This window comes from Panthera onca, chromosome A2, assembly GCF_046562875.1.
Source record: "Panthera onca isolate mPanOnc1 chromosome A2, mPanOnc1 haplotype 2, whole genome shotgun sequence".
Taxonomy (NCBI): Eukaryota; Metazoa; Chordata; class Mammalia; order Carnivora; family Felidae; genus Panthera; species Panthera onca.
Genome location: NC_138340.1, coordinates 123,202,018 through 123,217,824, shown reverse-complemented (window position 1 = coordinate 123,217,824; position 15,807 = coordinate 123,202,018). Strand labels below are relative to the sequence as shown.

Here is a 15,807-nt window from a genome sequence, read left to right as displayed (position 1 = left end):
ATGACTGACTGGCCAGTTGATGTTCGCTTTTGGCAGAAGGCCTCAGTTCTTCACCATCTGAACCTCTCCATAGGGCCACTTGAGAATCCGCACAGCTTGACTTCCTGGTTCCCCCAGAGCAAGGGATCCACAAGAAAGCAAGGTGTGAGTAGCAATGCTTTATGAGCAGGACTTGAAAGTCGTACCACCCATTTACAGTGATCTGTTCATCGTATAGTCAGTCCTGACTTATTGTGGGAAGGGAGCACACAAGGGTGTGAGCCCTAGGAGACAAGGCTCATGGGAGCCGTCTTGGAGGCTGATATCACGTTTCCACAACAGAATTAAGTGTTCTGGTGTTAAGCAGCATTTGTTTATTTACGGTGTCTTTCTGTACCCCTGCCACATGCCAGCCGTGTGTTAGGTGCTGGGAATGTGGGTGTGAACAAGACAGACAGAGTCCCTGCCTCATGGGGCCCACAGTCTAGCAGAAGCGATAGATATTAATCCCCAAATCATTATTCCATTACAGTTTTCATAAATGGAAAACTTCATGAAGGGAGGAGGTTCAATGTGAACTTACGATGAGGGACTTCATGTGGTCTGGGTTGGCGATGGAAGGTGGGTTTCCCTGAGAATGTTCTCTCCCCTCTGCCTCCAGGGCACTCGTCACTGAGGTCCACCCTGCTGCTTCTTCGTCTGGGCTATCGTTATTTTGACCAGTTTTTTCTCCACTCCTAACTCCTCACCCAATAGTGAGCTCCTCAGGAGCAAAGATCTCACCTTGATGCAGCTCTGTGTCCCCAGTGCCTGGCCCGGAGCTGAGCGCACACGAGGGGCCCAGCACATGTGAGCTGAGTGACTGCATGATGTGCCTGCAGAGACCTCTTCCCCTCAGAGGCTGGGTTTGGGGGAGACGAGGCAGGCAAATGTGGAAGACGTAGGATCCAGCGGAGGATAAAACAGAGTGAATTTGCCACCCTCCTGTGTAAGTACTACTTCTTAACGGCCTCTGCCCCCATGTGGCTGTTTTCTGTAGCGGCATGAAAAGAGCCCCCAGAGCTGAATTCTGACAGGGCCCTAACTGTTGCAGTGCGTTGGGTTTCCTTGGCTTCGGCCCATCCACCAGTAGAAACTAGCTGTTTTGGCAGCAGTGAGAATGACAGTGATTATCACGTAGCTCCTGCTTATTGTGTGCTTATTATGTGCTGGGCACGGTAATGTGCATTCTCACCATCATGTTCCACCTCAGGGCCTTTGCATTTGCTGCCCCCCCAGCCTGCCTCTCTGGACGTCTCCACTTCCTGTGGCGGCCTGCTCAGATCTCATCAGAAGACCTGACCATCCTGTCTCAAGGTGCACCCCAGGCCCTTTTCGTCTTCTTACTTGGTTGCCCTTCTAATTCTAATCTTTATTGTACTGATCGTATCTACTCTTACGTTGTTTTAAATAATGAGCTCTGGTATCTTAGCTCCAGTTTCTATAACAAAAATACCATAGACCGGGGTGTTTAAACAACAAACACTTATTTCTCACAGTTCTGGAGGCTGGGAAGTCCCAAGAGCAAGGCACCACCCTCTTGGTGAGGGCCCAGTTCCTGGCTAGTAGGCTGTTGCCTTCGTGTATCCTCACGTGGCCGAGAAAGAGAGGGGGCTATGTGTCTTCCTCTTCTTATAAGGGCTCTAATCCTATCATGGGGGCTCCACTCCCATGACCCAGTCACCTCCCGAAAGCCCCACCTCCAAGTACCACCACATTAGGGCTTCAATGTATGAATTTTGGGGAAACACAAACATTCAGTTCATGGCTCCAAGAGATGAATAAAGGGATCGCCGTGTTTGTCCAGAGGAGTAAAACATAAAAATTCTCTGTATTCGTTGAGATATAAAATTGTACCGTGTGAACAGAAGTGCTGTTGGTAACCCTTATCTCCTTATAATTTACAGAGTGCTTATGAGGTAGCTCATTTAGCCCTTCCTTAGAACAACACTGTGAGGAAGACAGGACAGGTATCCTGCCTTTAATGCTGTTTTCTAGAAGCAGCTCAGGCCCGGAGAGGCTGAATGAGGGAGTCAGGGCCAGGCAGAGAGGCTGTCATTCACATCAAGCCCTGGAATCCTAAACCCTGTGTGTGTGTGTGTATGTGTGTGTGTGTGTGTGTGTGTGTGTGTGAAGTTCATTTATTTATTTTTGAGAGAGAGAAACAGAGAGAGAGGGAGACATAGAATTCTAAGCAGGCTCCGTGCTATCAGTGCAGAGCCCGATATGGGGCTCAAACCCACAAACCGTGAGATCATGACCTGAGCTGAAATCGAGAGTCAGAGGCTTAACTGACTGAGCCATCCAGGTGCCCCTGTGTTGCATTATAAGTGACAGACTTCAGTGGACATCAAGGTCTGCAATCACGTGGAAATACCTCTCCTAACCCAGCTTTGTTAACACCCTGCCCAAAGTGAGTAGAAACAACTGTTCCCACCGGATGTTTGTCTTTTGCCTTTCTTTCAAGTTCCCTTTTGCAGGGCTGCGCAGAGGTGTCCTGAGGGAATGGTGGAGACGCAAAGGCAGTGTAGGTTTTCAAATCTCACCATGAGCCTAAGTTTAATTTCCTCAGAGGGGCCTACTCTGCTCCCCGATCTAAAATATGCCCCCCTACCACCTTCCTCTTTCTGAGAGCACCCTGGACTTGTTCTGTTGTAGCACTCATTGCAATCCTTAGCTGTTAGACACTAAGCTCATTAGCAGAAAAACCTTCAGAGAGAGAAAACGAAAACTGCCATCGTCCTGCAGGCAGTGGGGGGATGTGAGGTCGTGTGTGCGCTTGGGAGAAAGAGAAGGGCTTGTGTAGAAACTGCAAAGGGAAATACAGAGGAACACGTGGCAGGCGTGTCCCATGAAGGTTTAGGATGCGCATTCCAGAAGCATGGAGGCTGCCTTTCCTCCCCTTAACACGACTGAGCTGCACGATGTCCTCTTTGTGGGGCTGCTGTGGGGGTGTAACTCATCCAGCCAGGTGGCCGGGATGTGATGAGCGATCACCCTCTCTGAGAATGGGTAATGATCACTTTGTCCCTACTGCTTCCTTTCTTGCTGGTTGCCCAGTAGACTCTGGTATATTTTACTGGTTTTTAATACAATTAAAAAAATTTTTTTAATGTCTTTATTTATTTTTGAGACACAGATAGAGCATGAGCAGGGGAGGGGCAGAGAGAGGGGGAGACACAGAATCTGAAGCAGGCTCCAGGCTCTGGGCTGTCAGCACAGAGCCCGACGTGGGGCTCGAACTCACAGAGTGTGAGATCATGACCTGAGCTGAAATCGGATGCTTAACTGACTGAGCCACCCAGGTGCCCCTAAAACAATTTTTAAATGTTTAGTTTTGAGAGAGAGAAAGAGAGTGCGAGCAGAGGAGGGCAGAGAGACAGGGAGACACAGAATTGGAAGCAGGCTCCAGGCTCTGAGCGGTCAGCACAGAGCCTGACGTGGGGCTTGAACTCATGAACTGCGAGGTCATGACCTGAGCCAAAGTCAGACGCTTAACCGACTGAGCCACCCAGGCGCCCCTAGTTTTTTTTCCTAATTAACAAAGCTGGCCACCCATGGCTAGCCCTCTGGGAGTGTTCTTTTTCTCCAGCTTGTCCTCTTCCACCTCCTCCCCGAAACCACAGCTGGGTCTTCCTTGCCCCCTTTTCTAAGTCAGCTTTTCTAACTTAAGATCAAAAGTCCTGAATGCACAGTTTTTGTCTGTCTCTCAGTTTCCCCCTTATTAGTAGTAAGATGAAAAGGACCAGAGCAAGAGCAAGGCTTTGACCTCCTGTGATCCCAGGGTTTTCTGGAAGCAGAATCCAAAGATGCCATTCATGCATTTCTGCAGTAGATGGTTACTGACATTCATGTGTCATGCATGCACGGAGCAGTTAAGACAAAAAGGGGCTTAAGAGAGTCTCCCTACTCTCATGGAACACACATATTGATGGGAAAGTAGACCCTAAAGAAATAACACTAACACCATCATCTACCTTTTGTCGAGCATCTCATCATGGCTGTGTGCTAAGATGGTGCTGAGTATTTCCCACATTTCATCACCCGCCCTGACACCCTTGAGAGGTAAGTATTGTGACTTAAATGTGCACGTGAGGAAAATGACTTGGAAAGGTTTGGTAACACAGCAGAGGAGCCAGGACTCCAGAAGAGGTCTGTCTGACTCGAAAGCCTGTGGTCTTTCTGTCTGCCATGACAGAAAACTGGTGTCAAGAGGACAGGAGTAGGATCACAGAGGGACTTGTTCTTTGGGGGTAGGTACGTTTGGTCCCTGATGTGTGAATGAGCATTCATTGGTTGGGAAAAGTGGAGAAGGCCATGGAGGTCAAAGGAGGGCGTGAATAAAGGCTTGGGGTGGGAAAGTGTCCAGAGTGGGACCCACAGGTAGAGAGTTCAGGATGCTTGGTATGCAGGGCTGTGGGGGGATGGGTGGGAGTCCAAGGCCAGAAGGGTGGCTGGGGCCACATTGTGCAGGGCCCTGGCATCTGGGCATAGACTCTGTGCTGTGGAGCAGGCCATGGGGAGACTACAGATAAGACTACAAGATAGGACAAGATGGAAGACTGAAAACTCAGACGCCTTCAGAGGCCAGGCAGTAACATAAACCAGGCCGTAGGCTGGTTCGTACTTGCTGAGGGTGCTTTGTGCCAGGCACTATTCTGAGTTCTGTAGCCTTCTGAGAATAAGGCTGCTGGAAGCTGCCTTCAGGGAGCTTATACCCTCTTGTGTCTGTGTTTGTGATGGAGAAGTGTGTCAACTCCAGATACTGACAGGTGCTTGAGAGAGGATGATGGTCAGGGTAGACTCTGGGGCCGTGCCATTTGGGTTGAGACCTGACAGGTGAGGGGGCTGCTGTGCCAGGGATGAGATCTGTAAGAGGCAGGGTATGTGGTGGTTCAAGGCAAGACGCTGGAACTAGACTGCCCAGTGAGGACTCTGGCTCTGCCATTTGCCAGCTGTGTGGCCTTGGGAATGTCACCTAACCTCTCTGTGCCTCAGATACCTTATCTATGAAGTGGGGATAACAGTAGCACTGCCCTTTAGGGTCATTAAGAGGACTGCATGAGTTATCACATGTAAAATGTTTAGACTGGTACCTGCACATGGAAGGGCCTGGAAGGGGAGCCACTGCTGTTGGAATCCTTGTTACCAGTTGTAGCACAGCATTCCAAGCAGGAGAAGCAAGTGACATGGGAATACCCTTTGGGAGGGAGAACGGAGGCTGGTGTAGCTAGATCTTAGTCAATTAGCAGATGCGAAGAGAAGGTGAGGTCAGACCAGGGAGGGATGTGTCGGCAGCGATTTGAACACCACGAGAAGTGCTGGAGGGTTTTAAGTGGGGAAGTCATGCAGTCTGATGGGCTGGTGGTGCACGGAGATCAGGGGCACGAGTGGAGTGGGAGACTCTGGGATGATGTTGGGGTCATCTAAACAGAAGGCCCTGGATGCTTGGGCTGGAGTTTTAGGTGAGAGGAGCTAGAAGGAGTGGTGGGAGTTAGGGTATGTTTTAGAGGTAAGGCCTATAGGGTTTATACGTTACTATTGTGTCCTGATCCACTGTGGTGCGGAAGGGAGGGTAGGGAAGGGTGGTGGCATTTGCTGAGATGGGCAAGCCTGGGGGAGAGCAGATTTCTGGCAGAAACACAATTCTGCTTGTACGGCTTGAGAGTCCTAATGCACTGGTCTCAGGTAGGCAGCTGGGACCAGGGCCATCTGGTGTGAGCAGCAGGGATCTGTGCAACTGTGAACTGTTCCAAGGGGATTCGGATCATTTAAACACTGTGCTTGCCAAGCTCAATACACCTGCCTCCAATTTGTGACCCCCAAATGGTTCCCAAACTTCCATCCAGCTGAGAAGATCAATTGCCAAGCTAAGAGCACGCCTTTAACTGGTTGGTAGCAGGGATCTTTGGCTCCTGCAGGGGACGGCTCCTAGCGGCAGGGGGGGTCTCTGTCCCAGGCCCTCTGTGGCTTCACGACTGGACCTGGCTGCCTCCACTCCTTCTCCAGTCCTTCACTCAGCAGCCCAGTATGCAGGCCGGAGGGAAATCCCACGGGAAGATGTCGGCTCTGCTGTGGGGAGCTGAGTCCAGTGGGCATGTGAGTTCCTTGCCCAAGGGTACAGTTTTTTCTGTGTCTAGTTTTATTTGTTTGATGCATTTGATCTGCTCAGCCTGCAGCCGGTCAGTAAAGACGCGATGATCTACGTTGCTGGACAGCATAGTGCGGTGGCGCACACCTGAACCACGCTTGGGAGGAGCCAGGCATGCGCACTAGCTATCTTGAGCTCAAGGTCCTGCAAGGAGCGTGCATGAAGACGGAGCCGCTCTAGTTCGTCCTGGCTGGGAGGTTCACTTCTTACCTCGGATCTGAGTAGCTCTTTGCTCATTTTGGGCTTTGCACCCTGCTGGTGGCACGCTCCGGGTGGGGAGTGATTTTCCAGTTCAGCTCTGTTCTTTTTCACGCCCACTGAGGCGGATGAGTTTCCCTCTCCCTCTCTGCTTGGGGACCTTCCTTCTCACATGCACACACTCTCAGAATCTGTCCTTAAGTACGTTTCAAGGTCCTGCTGTGAACAGTTCTTTCTCACAAAATTGCTGGGGGGAAAATCAATAACCAGGGAATTGGACGTTAACTTCCATTGTGTGCATTTTCAAAACCACACTGGGGCTTTCCAAGGGGCTCTCAGAAAGTGTGCTTGGCTATTTCTTTTCAAAGTGGGTTATGTCCTTTAACACTTCTCTATTCAGAGTGGGGTTTATTGGCCAGCACCAATGACATCACCTGGGAGCTTGTCTGAAATGCAAAGTTTCAGGCCCCACTCCTGCACTGGAACAAGATCCTCAAGTGATTTTTATGCACAGAAAAGTCTGAGGTGTGGTACTTCAGACAGCAGTCTTCTGGAAAACGCTCAGTCCGTTTGGATGATTCCTGATTATACAGTACAGAAAATGGTTCCCAGGTGCCCTTTGTCTCCTGGGAAGGTGGGGATTTGGCTTAGCCTGGAGATCATCGTGGAGGTGAATGTTGTTAAGCAGTGGGTTGCTGAGGCTTATTTAAAATGACACATATATTCTCTTCTTTTGGCAGTGATTTAAATGACTTGACTTTTGTGAGTGAAGACCTCTGGTTATTTTTGTCAAAGGAGGAGGGAACAGGGAGTGTCAGTCGGGGTCGAGGGGGCTCAAGGGTATGACAGTTGTCATCAAATGTTGAATGAGCCCTCAGATTTCATCATCATGAAGAAGAACCTTCTAAGGTTGTAGAACAGGTTAAAGGTGAAGGGGCCCGTCTCCAGAGGGGCAGTTGGATGTTGCAGGGGATCCAAGCAGGGCGTATGGGGTTGGATCAGACCTCTTTTTTAAAAAAATTATTATTCTTTTTAAATTTTTTAAATGTTTATTTATTTTTGAGAGAGAAAGAGCACAAACGGGAGGGGCAGGGAGAGAGACAGGGACAGAAGATCCGAAATGGGCTCTGCACTGACAGCAGAGAGCCCGACACGGGGCAAGAACTCATGAACCGTGAGATCATAACCTGAGCTCAATTCGAATGCTTAGCCAACGGAGCCACCCAGGCGCCCCAAGGATCAGACATCTTTTAATGCGTGTTCCAGCCGTGTGAACTGCAGAAGAGGGAAGGACTCATAGAACTGAGTTTCGAGCCCAGATTTCCCATTTACTGGCCCTGATTTGGGCAAGTTACTTCACTTTTCTAAAGCCTCAGTTCCCTCATCTGAAGATAGGGATGATAATACTTGCCTTTGTGGGATGGTGTGAAAATTAAATGAAAATTATGGATGTAAAGTTCCCATCAGGGCCTAACATGACATACGGGTGTAATGCATTTTTGTGTCCCTCCTCTTCTCCTGTATACTTTTCTTTGCCCTGTCTGGGGTGGACTGTAATTAGTTAACAGTTTGAGCAGCCAGCTTGATATTGGATTTTAATCTCATAAAGTTCTGATTCTTGTTCTTCTGTGAACAAGGACTTTCATTTAGCATTCAACAGAGTTTGGATCATGTCACATATTAATATTATGTTTCCCCAACTTGGCCTCGGGCTCTGTGAGGTCAGGGCCTGGTACCCTGGCCAGGTGGTTTCCGCAGAAATACCACACACCATGATACATCCTTATTGCAACAACTCCAATAATCTGTGTCAGAAAGCTCAGTGCCTGACCACTGGGTCTCAGCAGGACTCCTAGCCACCCAAGGGCCAGTAATGTCCATTCCTGCATCCACAGCAATGGGGAAGAGGGCGCTCAAGGGGGACTCAATAGAGGTTAATAAATTATTTGATCTATGTCACAGGAAGCTGTGGAAAGTCAGTTTGAAACCTGACAACTTGGAAAGAGGGATCAGGGAAAGGAAGCGAGGAAGTGATTGAAATAAGTAAATTTCACTTTTTTATTAATATCCCACTCTTTTCCATAAAGGATTGGTGCATATAGCAAAATAGGAAGCAATATATAATTTGTGGAATGAGGGAGGATATAGATAAATAAACAAATGTATAAAATCAGGACCAGAGAAGAAAGAAATACATTTCATGAGTCTTCCCATATGACCCAAATAAAAAAAAAAATAATAAATTCAAATTAAAAAAAAAAAAGACAATATGTTTTCCAAGTAATCTTCTCAGGTTGGCAAAGGTTTCTTTGATTTTTCTCTCTGTGTTTTTTTGTGCCCTGGTCTGAGTGAGTGGGTGAGCCATTCTGCCCTCTGGCAGGCAAGCCTTGCCCTCTGTAAGGGTTTGCGCATTACCGTAGGAAAGGAGGGTCTGGAAGGTGTGCTATCCCTGCCACTTTCAAGTTATCAGCCCTGATGAGTCATCACTACAAATTGGTTTTATTTTCTTTTGTGCAAGAGCTTGATTCAGAGTTGATTTGACAGCCAAATTGGCCTGGAAGGTATAATGAGGCAATGCTGAGCATCTCTGAATACAGAAGGGGAGAAAGGAACAGGCTGAGGTGTGGTGATATCTTTTATGTCATTGGGGCACAAATTCCACCTGGATTACAGAGCTCTGTTCCACCTAAGGAACCAGGAGAGCAGGGTGCCTTCCTTTGTGAGCTTTTAACTTGAGGCTACGTAGGGGGGAGACAAGGGGCTCTCCCGCTGGGTCTGGGTTTCTTGGCAGTAGGGCTCAGGAAATAGTATTAACATTTGGGGAAGTGTGATGGATAGCACAGGGGTTAAAAGCGCTGGCTCTGGAGTAAGGCAGCACTGGATTCAATTTCCAGACCTGCCGCTCGCTAGTCGTTTCATCTCAGGCAATTTACTTAAGTTCTCAAACACTCAGTTTCCACATCTGGAAAATGGGAAAATGATAGCAGTATCCTAAGAGAGTTGCTGTGAAGGTAAAATTAAGTATTTATGTGGAATTATACGGTATTATATAGCTAGCATTTCTCATTTTTAGCAACCCTAATGATGTATTTTACGTAAGTAATTAACTCTATTTGTGAATTATACATTTTGTGGCCCTATTCTTTTATGTGTCATCTAATCTGGTAGGGATTTTCCCATTTACCCATCTACCCATCCCCACCCCTCCTCCCCCAGCCTCCTCCACCCCCATCCCCGTGACAGGCTTTGAGGATACGTCAGACACCAGAAGCCTTCTCAACACAGCACTTGAGTCAGCCATCCTCAATTAGAGTTAAACATTTTTATGCTTAAAATGGATCCTGGAGTTGTCAGGCATTGATATTTATCAAACCCAGTGGGGGAAAAAGAAGCCAGACCCTTTACTTCACTCATGACCCATCACTGTGTGAGAGTTGAAGAGATTGACTTCATCCCTTTTTCTGAGAATGCTGGGCTTGGAGCTGGAGAAACAGATGATGTTTCTGACTCTGTTACTTGGCTTTGGACTGATCTTGGACAAGTTGCTTGATCTCTCGGAGTATCAGTTTCCTTACCTGTTGAAGAGAATAGGTCGTGCCTCCTGAGGCTGTTTTTCTAAGTTGTAGTGCTTCTCATGCTAACATGAATTCGATTGTTTCTATTCCCTTGTTACTACTTTCTACCTAGAGAGGGTTTAAGAGGGTTAGGGAGTGGGCTGGTAGCTGGGGCTCTGGCAGGAACATGGCATGAAGCTCCTTCCTTTGTACCTAGTGTCTCCCCCTTCTGGAGGCCATTGCTGTGAGTCCTCACTCCCGCACCCACCTCACAAAAGGATTCCTCTCTACTGACAATCTCCTGGGCCTTTGTCAGGTATGAGGTCCCAGGCAGGTGACCTCTTCCACTCTCTGCAGGCCAGTGTGTGGCTCTCACCAGGGCTAGAGGCATGAGGGAGAGGGGCAGGCCTTAGTAAGACTTTTTTTCTAGGTGTAGCCTTCTCTGGAGCATGGCTTCTATCTTCCTACCCTTCTTGGAAGGCAAAGAGGAAATGGGAAAGATGGAATGAACATGGGTTTCAGAGCCAGGTACACCTGGATTTGGATGGGAGTTCTGCCACACAATGGTGTGGTCTTAGAAAAGTTACCTGACAGTTCTGAATTCCAGTGGCCTGAATATTTATCAAATGGGAATGTCAGTCTTACTCAGTATGAAGGGCAGGGGCCATGTCTGGTTGTTCACAGCTTTACCTGATATCTACAGTTTAGTCAGTGCTTGATAAATATTTCTAAGTGCTGAATTGACACTTACAGGGCTTACTGTTTGCTAATGTCCTTGTGCCTTCCCCCTCCACTTCTCCTTCCAATTCTTGGCCCCCATTGCATTCTGCATGGTAGGTTGTTAGAAGGTTAGTCATTGATTCATACGATAAAAATTGTGTGCCAGGTGTTTAGGCACTGGGGATATAGTAGTTCTTTCACCGGCAGAGAATCATGCTCTGAGTTTGGGTCATGTCACCACGATCATGCGATCATGATCATGACCTTCTTTCCTGGTGCTTGTTCAGCGAATCCCTTATAGTGGAAGGAGAAGGGCGATAAGCCCAGTGAGTAAAGTACAGAACATATGAGAAGGTGACAGTGCTGTGGGGAGGACCAGAGCAGGGAAGGGGAATGGGGGCAGAGGAAGAGCGGGGAGTCAGGAGGTGTGGCCTTGGTAATGTAGTCATGGAGGGTCTTACTTAGAAGGTGATAATGGTGATCTTGGACCAAGTCTTTTTCCCCAGCATTCTATCCAGTTTCCTTTGCTGTTGCTTGGGTCTTTGCAAGTTGACGGCAATGTGAGGTGAGCAAACATCTGTGAGCAATTCTGAGCTTCACCTTTTACAGTAACTTGGGAACCTCATTCCAAGCCTCTCTTTTCTGGGAGTTCCTTGTGCCTGGCTTTCTAGCCCCTAGGCTTCCCAAAGGAATTCACCTTGAGAGGGTCCATGGGCCGGCCTCAGAGATTGTGGCAAAGCAGCAGATAGCCAATGCATCGGGCAGGTTTTCTTTCAGGAAGCCAGTCTCTGTTCCTGGCTTGCTTGCTCACTGTGTTTTCACCCGGGCACCCAGCACCCCAGCTGTGTTTATACACCCCCAGGTGCCAGAGCTTTCAAAACAAGGGTGGTAGTATTTTTGGTGCTAGTTTTGGTTACAAAGCAGTGTGCACCTGCCCAGGCCACCACCACAACTGCTTGGACCACCCTCCCTTCCTGTTCTCATGGGCTGGATTGTTTGTAGCTTAGCTGGGACATCAGTGCCACCTTCACTGCCTGGGGTTGGGGTACTCATTGTTCTGAGTTAACTTCCTGTCTCACTTGCCTCCCTTTCTCTGGTCTCCGTGGCAAACCCTTCCTTTAAGATTTGCTTCTGGCCATTTTTTGCAGGGAGGCAGGGGGGTATACAACAGACACACGACAGACATACCACAGACATAGCTTTTGAGGCAATTGATTAAAATCCATACTCCTGTCCCCACTTGCAGGGATTCTGATTCAGTGTTTCTGGGGTGGGACTAAGGAATCTGGATCATCGTCATCATCATTATCATCACGATTTTAAAGTCCATTCCTTAGCTCATCAGGCTGGGATAAACCCAGATTGAAAGGCATAGTTTGCTTCCCTAATTTATTTGTATGTGAAGGCTGAGAGTGAAATCTCTTGTTACAGTCCACTCAGAGTCTAGCCCAGTGCCAAGCTCACGGTTGGCGCACAGTATGCATGTGTTGAAGGTTGGAGGCAATCCTTCTATAAGAAACCTTCGCAATGTGAAGAGTTGCTCACTAATTGGTCCCCATAGTTATGTTTGCAATCTTAACAGTTGCTTTTTTTCTTAAAGCAGAGGTATGTCTCTGTTGAGGATTTTAATGACAAAACAAAAGCATCCTGAAAAGAACTGAAAAGCAGTAATTACTTTTTGAAGGAATTTGAGACACACCTTCCTCCCTAAAGGTTGCTTTGGTAAAGGTGTATGAAGTTACACCATTTATTAGTACTTCTCAGTTGCTCAGTGGAATCATCTGGGAGCTTAACAGGTATCCATGCTTGGGTCCCATCCCCAAGGTTCTGTTTAATTAGTCTGGGGTATGGCCTAGACATCAGGATTTTTAAAAGTTTCCTAGGTAGTTCTTTTTTTTAATTTTCATTTTTTAGCTTATTTATTTTGACAGAGACAGCACGGCGGGGTGGTATAGAGAGAGAGAGAAGGAGAGAGAGAATCCCAAGCAGGCTCTGTGCTGCCAGTGTGGAGCTCAAAGCGGGACTCAAACCCTGAAACTGTGTAATCACGATCTGAGCTGAAACCAAGAGCCAGATGCCAAACTGACTGAGCCACTTAGGTGCCCACCCCAACCCCAAATTCCCTGGGCAATTCTAATGTGCGACAAGGGTTGCAAATCCCTGATTTAGAAAGTGTGGAACTCCTTGGAGAGCAGATGGGAGATTCGTTTCTGGACTCTTTATAGGGAATCGTCTGGGACTAGAGATGGAAAGTCCCCTGGATTCTGTGATCCCAAACTCCTCTGGAATCTGAATCTAAAATGTAATTTATATAAATAGATAAATAGACATACACACACAATATCTAAAATTTTAATGTGTATCAAATAATAGACAACTTTTTCCTACCCCTTTAATAAGAACAGTTTTCCTGATTATAAACATGGTCCATGATTATCATAAACTGTTAGGTTTATGCAGAAAAGTATAAAATAGGTTAAAAGTCATCCCAAATGCTAGGATGCAGAAGAAATAACTGTTAATATATCTAGCGCACATCTTTCCACTCCTTTCTCTGTACCCATATAGACACGTAGCCTAGATATACAAGTCAACATCGTATGTACTGGTCTGTATGTTTTGCCCAACAGTATGATATGGATAAGTTTCCTTAAATCTACATAATTATTTTTATGAGATTTTGCCAAATTCAAGCTCTAATTGCATCTGATAAATGGAACATCTACTCTGTTGTTAAAGCTTGCTGTATATTTTTAAAAAAATAAAAGGCAAACAGCAGAGGACTCTTCCACTGGCCAAGAAGCCCCGGTGTGTCCCAACAGTCTGTGGAGGCTGCCTGGGCAGTTTGTGGGCTGGGGACAAAGGGCTCAGTGAGCTTGGCCACAACCACTTTTTGTAGTGCTGGTCTCTGTTGAGTTTTAGTTTCATTCAAAACAACTTTTATTTTCATTTGCCTTGTGGACCATGCAGAGAATATAGAAAGCCCAATCAGCAAAGAGCTGCCTCCTGAGCATGCAGGAGACAGAACCACCCATAGAGGGCGTCCCAGTGGTGAGCCATTACTGGCCGGTGGACTGGACAGCCTCTCAGTTATTCATAGAAGCCTACAATCTAAATTTTATATTTGAAATCTCTTGATTTTTAAATGTAGATGATTATTTAAAAATTTAAAACATTGTGGGGCCAAACAACACACGTGGGCCTTTTTATTATCCTCTGGAAGCCAGTCTTAGGTTTCTGGTCTACTAAGCCATCTGTGGCAGTGGTATGGATTCGGTCTACTTGATTTAGTTTAGTTTTTTTTTTTTTTAATGTTTATTTATTTTTGAGAGAGAGAGAGAGTGAGAGTGTGTGAGCAGGGGAGGGGCAGAGAGAGAAGGACACAACAGAATCTGAAGCAGGCTCCAGGCTCTGAGCTGTCAGTGCAGAGCCTGACGTGGGGCTCGAATTCACAAATGATGAGATCATGACCTGAGCTGAAGTCTGACACTTAACTGACTGAGCCACCCAGGCGCCCCTACTTGATTTAGTTCTGAAAACACTGACCGTATGTGTTATTCTGTGTGGCACTCACTCTGTGTTCAGAAGACTGAAAATACAAAGGTGCAAAGTTATGATCCTTGTCTTGGGTGGGGTAGGTTGTAGTTGAGAGGAGCTTTTCTCAAAATATGGTCCCCAGGCCAGCTCCTCAGTATCACCTGGGAACTTGTTAGAAATGCAGATTCTCACTGAGTCAGAATTTTTACTTTAACAAACCCTGCAGTCTATTCTAACTAACCTTCCTGCTTGTTCTGATGCCTGCTAAAGTTTGCTAACTACCGTCTGGGAAGGGAGTTGGGTGTATGCAGAGATCAATGGGATGGAGAAACTGTGATGAGCGTCAGGAAAGCTTTTCAGAAATGAATGTCTCCACCTGAATCTTGCAGGATGAGTGTGACTTGGCAGGTGAGGCAGTGGGGAGGGGTGTCCTGGGGAGGGAGGGTGTGTGTAGGGCGTGTTTAGGAATTTTCAGAGTATGTGACTGAAGGATGCTCTGGCAAATAGAGTGAGCTGAGAAGAATAGGTGAGGCCAGGTGTTCAATGACCAGGTCAGGTTAGCTGGATTGTGTCTTGTAAGTGTTGGGACATCGCTGGAGACCTTTAAGTAAGGGAGTGTGGCACTGGGTCTATGTTTAGGAAAATAATCCTGCTGGCATGGTTCAGATTCCTTCTGGGTAGAAACAAGTCTCTTGGTACTCCACTGGCCTAGATCTTGATTCCTGCCTCTCCTGGTCTGACTTGGATCTGGGTCAGCAATTCCCATCCTTGGAAAGGGTGGTGGGGAGAGGAGGTAAAAGCTCTGGAGTGAGGAAACAGCCATCGCTGCAGTGTAAAATGGTGACAGTATTGTCACTGCTCCTCTTCCTTCCCACAGGGAAGATGCTCACTCTCCAAGCTGAACATTTTTGTGGCTGCTGGTGTTCACAGCAATGGAAGTGGTTTTTGTTTTTCTACTTTAAAAGTAGCCCATCAGTTTCTGCAGCAAATATTTTGGGGGAAGAAACCCTTGCTCTGTTTCTTTAAAGAAGGATCTCTGGAGAGGAAACAGTTTGAACTCAAGGCCAGGGAGACTCATGTCAGTACCTAAGGAGGGCTTGCTCCTCTCTGCCTCTCTTACCCTCTTCCTTTTGGAAATGCTGGGGTGTGGGAGGTAACGGAGGCAGGTAATGTCACACCCCCCTCCCCCCCCGTTGTTTTTTTAATAACATCTTGTTTGTCATCCACAAAGAGAGTGAAGACAATGGGCCATGCAAATGACAGGAAAGTAGACTGAGTTTGGATCCATGAACTTTAAAAATCTGTCCACATGTAGTGAATTGTGAAATCTTTACCTTTGTGAGAGGGTGAAAAGAATTTTTTCACTCCTTCCATGCTTTGCAAAATTGATGCAATGTTTATGAAGTAGTTATTTCTTTTGTCCCGCTGCTGCATCTTTGCATACATTAATGATTACTTTAGCACCCCTTTTATTCTGCCTGTCTAGTGAGTGTTTTTTTCTAAGCTGAAATGAACAGGTTTTTCCAGTTGATTGCTTTGGGTGTTCTGTTCAAGTTGACCACAACTATCGTGCCTGTTTACTATGAATATATAAAACAAGCAAGCTATAATCCTTATGGGCATTAAAAG

General features: G+C 47.0%; 1 protein-coding gene across 7 annotated transcripts in view; it reads left to right on the top strand.

The window, feature by feature from the left end:
• Window positions 1-15,807, top strand: part of PDE1C (phosphodiesterase 1C) — a 505,372-nt gene that overhangs the window by 76,297 nt on the left and 413,268 nt on the right. The gene's annotated exons all lie outside the window — the stretch shown is intronic.